The sequence below is a fragment of the Sarcophilus harrisii genome, chromosome 5 (genome assembly GCF_902635505.1).
Source record: "Sarcophilus harrisii chromosome 5, mSarHar1.11, whole genome shotgun sequence".
Lineage (NCBI taxonomy): Eukaryota > Metazoa > Chordata > Mammalia > Dasyuromorphia > Dasyuridae > Sarcophilus > Sarcophilus harrisii.
In genome coordinates this window covers 205537958-205549859 of record NC_045430.1, presented here as the reverse complement: position 1 = coordinate 205549859, position 11902 = coordinate 205537958, and the positions used below count along the sequence as shown (strand labels likewise).

General features: G+C 39.7%; 1 long non-coding RNA gene across 1 annotated transcript in view; it reads right to left on the bottom strand.

Annotated features, from left to right (window-relative positions):
- Positions 1–336: 336 nt before the first annotated feature.
- Positions 337–11902, bottom strand: part of LOC116419428 — a 34578-nt gene continuing 23012 nt past the window's right edge. Inside the window, exons 3-4 of the long non-coding RNA XR_004229739.1 lie at positions 8073–8201; positions 337–1243 (exon numbers count right to left, since the gene is read on the bottom strand). This is a non-coding gene — a long non-coding RNA (uncharacterized LOC116419428). The remainder of the gene's footprint in view (positions 1244–8072; positions 8202–11902) is intronic.

Sequence of the window (11902 nt, the reverse complement as noted above, 5' to 3'; positions counted from 1 at the left end):
TATTGCATTTAACATATTTTAATATGTATATCATATATTGGATTGCTTGCCATCTAGGGGAGAGGATGGGGGAAAGGAGGAGAAAATTTGGAACACAAGGTCAATGTTGAAAAATTATCTGTGTATATGTTTTTTAAAAAGTTTTTTTAAAGAAAGTATCTTGCCAAAGTAAGTGAACTTATCCACAGCATTGAAAACTTCACCATTTGCTGTAACTGGATGGTTCTACAAATGGATGATGTGTTTCTGGCTGATGGAGGACCTGTGTTTTCTTGGTGCCAATTATCAGGTTAAAATTAGCACAAGCAGCAGAGAACTGACCCATCCTTTGTTGCATCTCAGCTTTGGAGGGTCTGTTGAATACACAATCATCTGCAAACAAAGAATCACACACCACACTTCCTCCACTGATCTGTCCTTACGTTGATGGGCAGCAAACACAATTAGACTGTTCCTCAGCCTCTTCTGAAGCCATACTGGCTCTCAAGTAGATGACCTTTTTTCCAGGTGTATGGTTAGTCTATTAAATAGGACTGGCAAAAATCTTGCAAGCAATGACTGAGAGAGAGACACTGCCCCTTTGTGATTGTCATAGGACAATCTATTCCGTTTATCTTTATAAAGATGGGCAATGGAGGCAGCTTTGAACTTCTGGGGTATAATCTCCTCTTGCCATATAATCTGAAATCATCCTGCTGGTCATTTCTTACAGAACAATCTGAATTATTTCAGTCAGCTTTTATAAAAACAATTGGCTCCTCCACCTTGTAAATATCAGCTGGAACAGAATCGGCATGCATGGTTTTACCACATGAAAATAGCCAAATGGCGTTCAAAACCTTCTTCAGCTGGAACCTTAGCAAGGGAGGGATTGATTTCAACTTGAGGTAAATGGCCTATAGCTTCAGCATTAGCTGATGACCATCTGTTGAGAAGACTGAAAGTGTTCAGCCCATCTCTCTAGGATCACATCCTTATCACTGATCAGTGTGGCGCCGTCAGCACTCGGTAGCTGATGCACCACAGGTCCTGGTCCATAAGCAGCCTTCAGGGTTATTGCCAGGAGCAGAAGAGAGGTCTGCGCACAACATCTATAGGTCTGACCGGGACAGGTTCACTTCATGCCGACAGGCCTTCCGGGTTCTTGGATGATGCACAGTGCTCTGGAGCTTTCCCAGTCACCAGTGGAGGGAAACAAGGCTGTGGGCTTACTTCCATGCTTTTTAGCCATGTTGTCAAACATCTTCAATGAGGAGAAATATGAAATCAAAGTCAGCTACCATACTGATGGTAAATTTTTTAACTTGAGAAGGCTACAAGCCAAATTAAATTAGAAGAACATTGGTTTTTAAAAGATGAGTCATACCTTGGAGTAGCTTTGGATCATTTAAAGCACTCGATACTCCCATCTTATCTAATTCTGAATCTAGCTGATTTCCCATTTTCAGTGATTTCCTATGGATAATACAAGATTTCGTCATCTATTTGATTTTTTCCTATGTGAATTGTTAAAGGTGATCATGGATATATTTGAGAAGGTTTTGTGGTATTCTGGAACAGTCAGTTCCCATGAGAGTACACAATTGTTGCTAAGGCAGGATTGTGAAGATAAAATGAGATGACTTGACAAGTACTTGGTAAAGTAATTATAACATTAAAAATTATTAGGTTATTTTGAAATGTAACTATTTCCAGAGACCCTGATCTATCCCTAAGAACCTAATTTCCTACAATGGACTGATTAGGCAGGGGATAAAAATGGAAGTCCATTATTTACCTAGATTGCATGAGGTGTTTCAGGTCCTGCTCAAGAGGGGACTAAGTTGAATTCAAGTTAGCAGATTTTTGAACTCTTTTGGCCCAGGTAGAGGAAGGGATAGATCCTCTAACTATATTTAGCATAAAGAAAATCAACCTTTATTGTGCCACCTCCTTTAAAGATTTGTGGAAGAATTCACAGAATAACAGCTTTACTTTACTTTATTTGGGACTTCAGTTATCAGATGAATTGGTTCAAAGCTACAAAATTCATCTTGAGTAATGATACACTCTATGGAGTAAGTCCTAAATGCTTGATTGAGTTTCTTTTGTTAGGGTCCTGCCCTCTCTGGGTCACAAGTCACTGTAATTTTCTTCTATCAACCTCTGAGAATTTGATGTGAAGAACTTATGGTACCAAGCAACTGCATCCCAGGAATAGATGGTTGGTATTGCTTTTTCTCTTTTATTGGTTGGTAGCATCCAATTTAGTGCTTATCATATACTAATAAATTATTGTCTCACCAAATTTGGGTTCTGTTTGCATATTTTAAAAACTCTACAGGCAGCCTATTTTCATGCCCAAAGTCATTTTTGTGCTCTAGCACAAAAAAGCCTTCTATCAAACCCTTTTAACTGGTGTTGGCAAGTAACACCACTTGGATTGGCAAAAGCCAACAATGGGCCATGAATGATGTAGTGTGGGCAGTAATCCCAGAGATAAAGAATTTTACTGATACCTCTCATTCATAAAACCACAATTTATAAATCTTTCTCATCTATTACTTAAGTAGGTTCAGAGCTATCTCTATTTAGCAGTGCTCTAAAGAATAACAAGTTAATAACCTCCTGGAAGTAGTTCCTTCCTCCAAAGGTACATGTCACAGACCATCATTGTCCATTCATCTTATATGATTGCTATTTATGTGCTTCCATCTCTCTTGCTCAGAGAATATATTCAAAGTGCCACATTTCATGGTAATCAATAAAATTTAAAAATAAAAGAACTCCATCTCTCTGAAAATATTTTATTAGTTCTACTTTTCTCAAATATAAACTGACCTTCCAAATTGACCCAAATCAGTGAGATTTTTATTCATTTGGAGGAAAGAAGTCATCTTCTACCATATGTATCATCCTGTTCAGTCTTAAAGGACCTCAGCTAGCTGGCTTGTATGCGGTAAGGAAGGATGCTAATTGGTGCATCCAAATAATACATAAATATACAAGTAAATTCAAAATGTATATACAGAGAAATTACAAAGAATTTTTTAGGGGATAAGGTGCAGCCTTAAGTGTGAGGATTAGCAAAGGTTTCATGTAGGAAGTAACAAATGAGCTAATCATTGAAAGAAACTAGGAATTCTAAAAGATCGAGGTGAGGGAAAAGTGTATTCCAGGCATGGAGGTCAGTTTATGAAAAGGCATAGGGTGAGGAGGGCATTGTATCTGGAAGTAGGCTAGTTAGGCTGGACTCAAGAATCCATGAACATTGGGGGGAAAAGTCTGGGTACGTAGACTACAACCAGATCAATCAATAAATAAACATTTATTAAGTGCCTACTATGTGCCAGGTACTGTGTTAAGCACTGGGGATATAAAGAGACAAAAACCATCCCCTGCCCTAAAGGAGTTTACAATCTAAATGGGGAAGAAAACATGCCAACAAATATATACAAAACCTTATCTAGAGAATAAATAGGAGATAATTAATAAGAGAAAGACATTGGACTTAAAAGGGTTTGGGGAAAGCTTTTGTAGAAGGTTTGATTTTAGTTGAGTCTTAAAGGAAACCAGGGAGGTCAGTAATTGAAGTGGAGGAAGTAGAGTATTGCAATCATGGGGGACAGCCTAGAAATAATGTCTAAAGCTGAAAAGATAATGATAAATGACAAAGTGAATGTGAGAAAACTGGGACACTGATGCATTGTTGGTGGAATTGTGGAAGGATCCAACTCATTCTGGAGGGCAATCTGAAACTATGCTCAAAGGGCTATAAAACTGTACATACCCTTTGATCCAGCAGTGCTATTATTGGTATCCCTAGGAAATCATAAGGTGGGAAAAGGACCCACATGTGCAAAAATGTTTGTAGCAACTCTTTTTGTGGTAAAAAAGAATTGGAAAAGGAGTGGATGCCCATCAACTGGGGAATATTATTGTTCTACAAAAAATGACTAACAAGGTGATTTAAGAAGGGCCTGGAAAGATTTACGTGAACTGATGCTGAGCGAAACAAGCAGAACCAGTAATACATTGTACACAATAATAGCAAGAGTGTGTGATGATCAGCTATGAAAAGCTTGGTTTTTAGTGGTTCAATGATCCAAAACAATCTCAATGGACTTTGGATAGAAAATGCTATTTGCATCCAGAAGAGGAACTAAGGAGACTGAATGTAAATCAATACAGGCTACGTTAACTTCCTTTTTTCTGTTTGTTTTTTTTTTTAATCTCTCCCATGGCTTTTGCCTTTTGCTCTGATTTCCTTCTCCCAACATGATTCATAAAGAAATGTGTATTAAAAATAAATAAAAATTTAAAAATAGAGAATAAATAGGAGATAATTAATAAGAGGAAAGACATTGGACTTAAAAGGGTTTGGGGAACTATAGTTTAAGAAGCTAGGGTATAAAAGAAGAGAAGAGGACCCAGGAAGGAAGTCTGAGGGACCCCTATGTTTAGAGGGTGTGATCTGGAGTGGGACCCAGCAAAGGAGACAAAGAGTGGCCAGATACATATAGGACAACCAGCAGTAACATCCCAAAAGACAGTATCAAGGAGGAGAGAGTGTTCAATAGTGTCAGGGTACAGAGAAATCAGGGAGAATAAAGATCAGAAGAAAAAGCCATTGAGTCTGGCAACTGAAAGATCCTTAGTAATGTTTTTTAGAAAGCAATTTGATAAGGTTGGGAGCTGGATTGTGAGGGCTTCAGAAGAATGAGGGGAGAGGCAGCTAGGTGGTACAAATAGGTTGAGCACAAGCCCTGAAGTCAGAAGGATCCGAGTTCAAATCTGAACATTTAACCTTTCCTAGCTGTACCCTGGGCAAGTCACTTAATCCCAATTGCCTCAACATTAAAAAAGAAGAAGAAGAAGAAGCGATAGACTTTTTTTTGAGTTTAGTGACAGAGGCAGAAGAAACAAAGGTTGATAATTAGCAGGGATTAAAAGATCAAGTAAAGTTTTTTTTTTTTTTTTTTTTCCCCAGAATGAACATACCATGAGCATGTTTGTAGGCAGTAGGGAAGGGGGCTTGGAGGATTTTGCCATTTCTCCAGTTTATATTATAGATGAGGGCTAAATGACTTGTCCACATTCACACAGCTAATGGCTGAGAACGTATTTGACTTAGTTTTCTGACTATAGATCTAGTGCTCTATCCACTGCACCACCCAAGAATGAGTCCTTAGAGAGAGAGAGATTGAAAACAAGAGAAAGAAAAGTGGAGATCACAAGGAGGGAGGGAGACGGCAGCAATCTTTTGGAGGAAATGGCTTGGAATGGGATCTCTTTTACAAGTAGAGGAGTTAACCTTGAAAGGCATAAGGATACTTTATCATGTGAGACAAGGGTGAAGGAAGAAGCAGTAGAAGAATGTTAATGATAGGCAATGAGAAAAAGGAGACAAGAGGGAGTTTATGGCAAATGGTCTTAATTTTTTCTGTAAAATAGGAGGCAAAGATCTTAGCTGAGAAAGTGGTGGGGGGAGATGGACCTGTAAGAGGTTTGAGAAGGGATGAAAAGGTTTGGAAGAGCCTTTGTAGAGAGTGGGGTGGTGAATTGATAAGAGAAGCATGGTAGGATTGTCTAGCAGCAGTGAAGGCTCAGTTGAGGTTGTAGTCATAAATTTGAGCTGGACCCAGTCAGAACTATTGTGTGATTTTCTCTACCTCTGTTCAGCAGTACATGTATAAGAAAGAATGGTGGGAGCAATCTAAGGCTGAGGCTGAGGCTGGCTGGTTGAATTAGTGAAATGATAAGAGGGATAGGAATTCAAGAGAGGAGAACAGTGTAGAGTTGAATTGGTTCTAAGTGGTCAAAATGGGGAGAATAAAAAAAGAATGGTTGGTGTGGGGGAGATGACCTGGTTGAGAATTGAAGTTATAGAATAGATGAAGAGCAGTAGGATTTTGTAAGGGAAGGCAGAGGGAGAGTTGGAAAACTAATAAATTATGATTGGATCATGGGACCTCAAGATTCCCAAACACAAAAGTGGTACATTGATGTGTGATGGCAAAATCATGGGTATGTGTGGCTGGAGTGGGGTGGAAAAATAGCTTATGGGAAATGAGAAGATCGAGAAATTGAATGGTTAGGTTATTTAAGGAAGAATTAATACGTATGCTGATATCCCCTCTGATAAGGGCAGGAGTTAGGAAGGAGGGGAAAGTTGTGAGCAAATAGCAAAGAGTTATTAAAAAAAAAGTTTTTTGTATTTTATCCTAAAGGTAATAAGGGATCACTTGTGCTTTCTGAGCAGGGGAGTGACATGGTTAGAGCTGTGCTTTAGGAATATCACTTGGACAGTTTTGTGGAGGATGGAGTGAAAGGAAAGCGACCGGAGACCAACTTGGAAGCTGCTAAAGTGGACAAGTGAAAGGCATTGAGGGCTTGAACTGGGTATTCATGCAGGTCAAGAGTAAAAGGTTCACAGGATGAGGAAGATTGGTGGTTGGGGGGTGAGTGGGTGGGGAGCAATGTGAGATTATTGCCAGACATCTGCTAGAAGAGAAAATGAAATCAAGTCTACACATAAAGATTTGGTCTTTGCAAGGCAAGGTGATACTTTTTCATCAGAGACAACTGTCAAGGAGAAAATTGAAGATGATTTCAAGGGACTGCAGAACTGAAATGAATGTAAAGATGAGACATAAAATAGGGGAGAAGAGGAAACTCACAAGTGAATGGTTTCTATCTTCTCAATAAAATGTGAGGAAAGTAATTTACAGAGAAAGAGAGAGGGAGTAGAGGGAGAGAGGAAAGGAGGAAGGGAGGGGAAAAGAGAGAGAGAGAGAGAGAGAGAGAGAGAGAGATTTTCCCCACTCCCATCCCCCACTCAGGATTTACTCAAGGAAGTTAGCTTATAGCTGAGTTTCTACAATAAAGATAAGGGGCCTCTGGTTCCCATGTAAATGCTAGAGCTAACAAAAGCATCAGGTTTAAAACTGGCTTTATATAACCTAAGAAGAAACACAAAGGTAGTGTCCCTTTTCCTTTTGCCCTCCCCTATCAGTAATCTCATAAATTATTGGGACAACTCTCCTTTCTTCTCTAATGAGCCCTATTTCCTCAGGGACCTATACAGTTGTGCTATACTTATAGTACCTCCCTTGAAGTTTGAGAATTGCCCCTTCTTTCCTAGAAGGTGAAAGCACAAATATTTACAAGAGAGCCAAGCAATTTGTCCAGAAAGTCCCACTTCCCAGAAGCCTAGAAGGAAGGAAAGAAATAAGCATTAATTAAGCATCTACTATGTGCTAGACACTGTGCTAAGTGTTTCATAAATATTTTCTCATTTGATCTTCACAACAACCTTAGGAGGTAAATGCAATATGCAGTTGAAAAAACTGAGTCAAATAATGATTAAAGTGACTGCCCAGAGTGACACACCTGGGAAGTGTCTGAAGTCTGCTTTGAACTCAGGTTTTCTTGACTTCAGGCCTAGCACTCTATATTCAGTTGGCCTAGCTGTTCTGTAGATGAATAATATAATTACAAATCCTTAATTAGCATTTATTAAGTGCCTTCTATTTGCCAGATGTCATGCCAAGTGCTAGGAATACAAAAGGAGGTGAAACACATTCCCTGCCCTCTAGGAGCTCACAGTTTAATGAAGGAGATAACATGCAAATTAGTAAGCAGAGTAAGCTATATGCAGAAGAAATAATAATTAAGATAAAGAAGCCACTTTTAGGGCCTTTTATGTGACAGGTACTTTCTAGGTACTTACAAAATATTGATTAATTGATTGGTTAATATTAAAAGGGTTAGGAAAGGTTTTTGTTAAAGATGAGATTTTGGTTGGGACTTAAAGATCAGTAATAAGAATAAAGGGGGAAAGCATTGAAGATATGGAAGATAGCAAAAGAAAATGCTGAGATGGAGCATTGTCTTGTTTGTGAAAATCAAAAAGGGGTCATGTTATTGGACTGAAGAGGATGGGGTAGGGAGGGAAAGTATAATAAGACTAGAAAAGTAGGAGGGGACTGGGCCATGAAGGGCTTTGAATGCTGAACAGAGCATTTTGTATTTGCTCCTGGAAGCAATAGGAAGCACTGGAGGTTATTGAGTAGGGGGCACCATGATCTGACCTGTGCTGTAGGAATATCACTTTGGTGGCTGAATGGAGGATGGATTGGAGTGAGCCGACACTTGAGCAGCTATTACGGTTGTCCAAGTTCAAGGTGATGATGGTTTGCTTTTTGGAAGTGAAGAGGACCCTGGAAGAGGGATAGGAAGGTACAGAAGACAAAGTTGTCCTGAGTCACAATTTTGGAAAGGCCAGCTTTGTGTATAAATATCAATATGAAGCCACTTCCTACCCTCATGTTGTTGTTATTAGAATCAAATACTAAATTACACTTTCCATCTATCTACACTTTCATGAATTTTTTGTTATCTTACATGTAATATTATCACCTTTTGTAATAATCATGGGAGAAATATTTGTTTATGTGTTTGGAGGATTGGTGGTAGGAAATAGGAAAGTTAAAAGGAAAACTCAAATTTCTATTGTTTTTTCCTTACATGTTTCTATAAAGTCTCTGGCCTGAATCTGTCCTGACTTGAAATTTTGTGTACTTTAGTATTTCTATTCTATTTAGGAGTTCTTATTCTAAAAAATGTAATTAATGTCATTCTTCTTTTCTCATAAATTATTGATTTGTAACTATGGCTCACCCAATCTTTCTTCCATTTGTTCTCTTGAAATAGCTCTTATATTTTTTATTTCCGTGGCTGCCACTATAATCCAAATGTAATTCTTCACATTTTGTGCTCCAGTTGCCTCCTAACTGGTCTTTTGGCTCCCAGTTCCTTGTTCCTTGAATATCACCTTCACCAAGGTATAGTCCAGATTCCTTTGCTATGACCCCAGAAACCTCTTCATCCTGAAGGATCATTCCAATCCTGGGATTCACACTTTCCAAGGATTCCTCAAGGCTGGGACCTTTCTCCTCCCAGAACTTTCCCCTAAGAGGGGCCCCTAGGGATCAGAAGCAAAGTCTGTTTTAGAGTCCAAGGCCCAGGCTTCAAATCCTCTGTGACCTCTCTGTTTGCTCTTCTGTGAAATGAGGGAATTAGGGGCCAGCCAACTTTTAGTTCCTAAGATGGGGATTTGGGGGTTAGTGACCTGGGTCCCGGCCTCCATGGAGAGAACCACAGGGCATGGAACTGCAGCCCTGCTTCTGTCTGGGCTCGGGGCTGGCCTGACCTCTGATGTGGCAGGTAAGTGCTGTGTGCTCCTCTGAGTCATAGTCAGGGCTTTGTACGAGGGACTTTGTGTTGAAGTGAGTCAGGCAGACAGTTCTTTGTGCTGAAGTTTCTTAAGCTGACTCATCTTGTCAGTTCTCCAGACTGAATGACATTGTGCATTGGACTCTGGATGTATTCATCTGCAGACAATTGATTCTAATAGCCTGTAGTAGCTGGGAACTTCTTAAGGAGTCTTTCTCTAATGCTGTGAATATAAAAGACTACTTATAAACAAGTTATATACAGAGAAATAGGAAATCATCCGAGGGAAGACACTGGCTTTGGGGTAAACTGGGAAAGATTTCCTGTAGCAGGTAGGATTGGGGCTGGAATCTGAAGGAAGCCAGCGAAGTTAGGAGGGTGAGCACTGGGGGAGAGTTAGTGGGTTTGGAAGGTACATTATCCTGTTTGAGGAACACCAAGGAGGCCAGTGTTGTTGGATTACACAATTTTTAGGAATGGGTAAAGCAGCTAAGGGTCTCAGTAAAGAGAGCCCTGGGCCTGTAGTCTAGAAGACCTAAGCTTCAAACACTAGATGTGTGACCCTGGCCAAGTCACTTTGTCTCTGTTTGCCCTTAATCCACTGGAGAAGAAAATGTCAGATCCCTCCTGGATGTTGGCCAAGAAACTCAAAATAATCTCATGAAGAGTCAGATACAACTTCAGGTTGTGAAGGGCCTTGAATGTCAAACAGGGTTTTATCTGTGACTCTGGAGATGATAGATAACCAGTGAGGTTATTTAAATAGGCTAGTGGCTTGGTCAGATCTGGGCACTGGGAAGATCTCTTTGATAGCTTGAGTGGAGGATGCACTGGAGGAGTGAAAGATCCGAGGTAGAAAGACTAAACAAAGCCCCTAGCAATAGCCCAAGAAAAGGTAAAATCAATGGCTGTTGGCCACAGATTGGGGAGGGGGGTGATGGTGTGTGTAAGAGAGTGAGAAGTCCTGGTCTGTGAGCCTGGGTGACTTGGGGGTGTCCTCCATAGAAATAGGAAAGTTAGGAAGGAGAGATGGTTTGGGGGGAAATATAATGAGTTCATATTTGGATATGTTGAGTTTAAGATGTTCAATGGGTAGTTGGAGATACAGGTGGGCGGAGAGAGGGGTTAGGACTGGAAAGTGGATGTGACAAATATTAGCCTAGAGATGATAACTGAATCCACAGGAGCTGATGAGAGAGTGAATTAGTATGGGGGGAAAGAGAAGAGGTCCTGAGATAGAGCTGTGGGGGACACTCCCAGCTAAGGGACATAATCTGCATGAAGATCTGGCAAAGGAAACGGAGGACTGGGATGGACAAGTGTCCCAGAAACCTAGAGAGAAAAGAGTATCAAGGAAAATCTTTCCCTGTTTCTTTATCTGTAAAATTAAAGACCAGATGACCTAAGTCTTTCTTTCTAAATCAGTGATCCTGTGAAATGACACTGAAAAGCCTTAAATATTTTTGCTTTTCTTTCTATCTCTCCCAGTGCTTAGCACAGTGCCTTATACATACTAGGTGCTAAATAAATGTTTCTTGACCGACTGATATGATTGTAGCACAAAGAAAACTTGCACCCTTAGAATATCCACCAATAGAATACAAGCTTCTTGAAAGGGAAGGACTTTTATTTTTGTCATCAGTACCTAGTCCAGTTTTCTCCAACATAGCAGATGCTTAAATATGTAGTCAGTTAGATGTGTGGAGCTCCAGGGGCTGGAGTCAGGAAGACCCAAGTTCAAACCTGGCCTCAGACACTTCCTAATTGTGTGACCCTGGGCAAGTCACTTCACCTTGTTTGTCTCAGTTTCTTCATCTGTAAAATGACAGGAAATGGCAAATCACTCCAGTATCTTTTGTCAAGAACATCCCAAATGGGGTCACAAAGAGTCAGACACAACTAAATGACAACTTTTTTCTTTATGAGTTACTATTGCTGAAAAATTCATTGCTCTGTGGACAACCCAGAGATGAGTGTCTCCTGGAAGGACTGTAGTCTATCACTGGGTCCATAAGTCTAGCTTGGTAAGACCTGATGACATTTGCCCTCCACTGGCATAGCTTTTCAGCTGTAATGACCCAAGTCATTCTGAGCTTCACTTTTTTCATTTATAAAATGAGGAAGTTAGGTTAGATCAAAGCTTTTAAACTGTGAGGCATGACCCCAAAACTGAATGTGTGGGTTATCAGTAAATATTTGATTTGTATATCTATTTTAGATACCTATATACTCAGTCACAAAAATTTCTCAGGCGAAAAGGGGTCATCAGTAGAAAAAGTTTAAGAAGCCCTGGGCTAGATGATCTTTAAGGTCACTTCCAGTTTTAAAACTATAATCTTTTGAACCTTCTATAGCAGGAGTTCTTAACCTGGGATCCATTGATTTTTTAAAAAAATGTTTTGGAAACTTTTATTTTATGCATCTCAAAACATTATTCTGAGAAAAGATGCATGGCTTTTGCCAGATGAACAAAGTAGGCCATGATACAAAAAAAGTTAAGAACCCTTTTTGTACAATATCACTGATCAATTTATTTACTTGAAGGCTGCCAGAGAATCCATTATTCATAGAAATTAATTCATTCTTCTCTTAGGCAATCCTAATTGGTGGGAAGTTTATTCTTCCCTGGAGCCAAACTCCATCTCTCTACAACTTTTACCCACTGCTACTAGTTCTGTTTTAATTC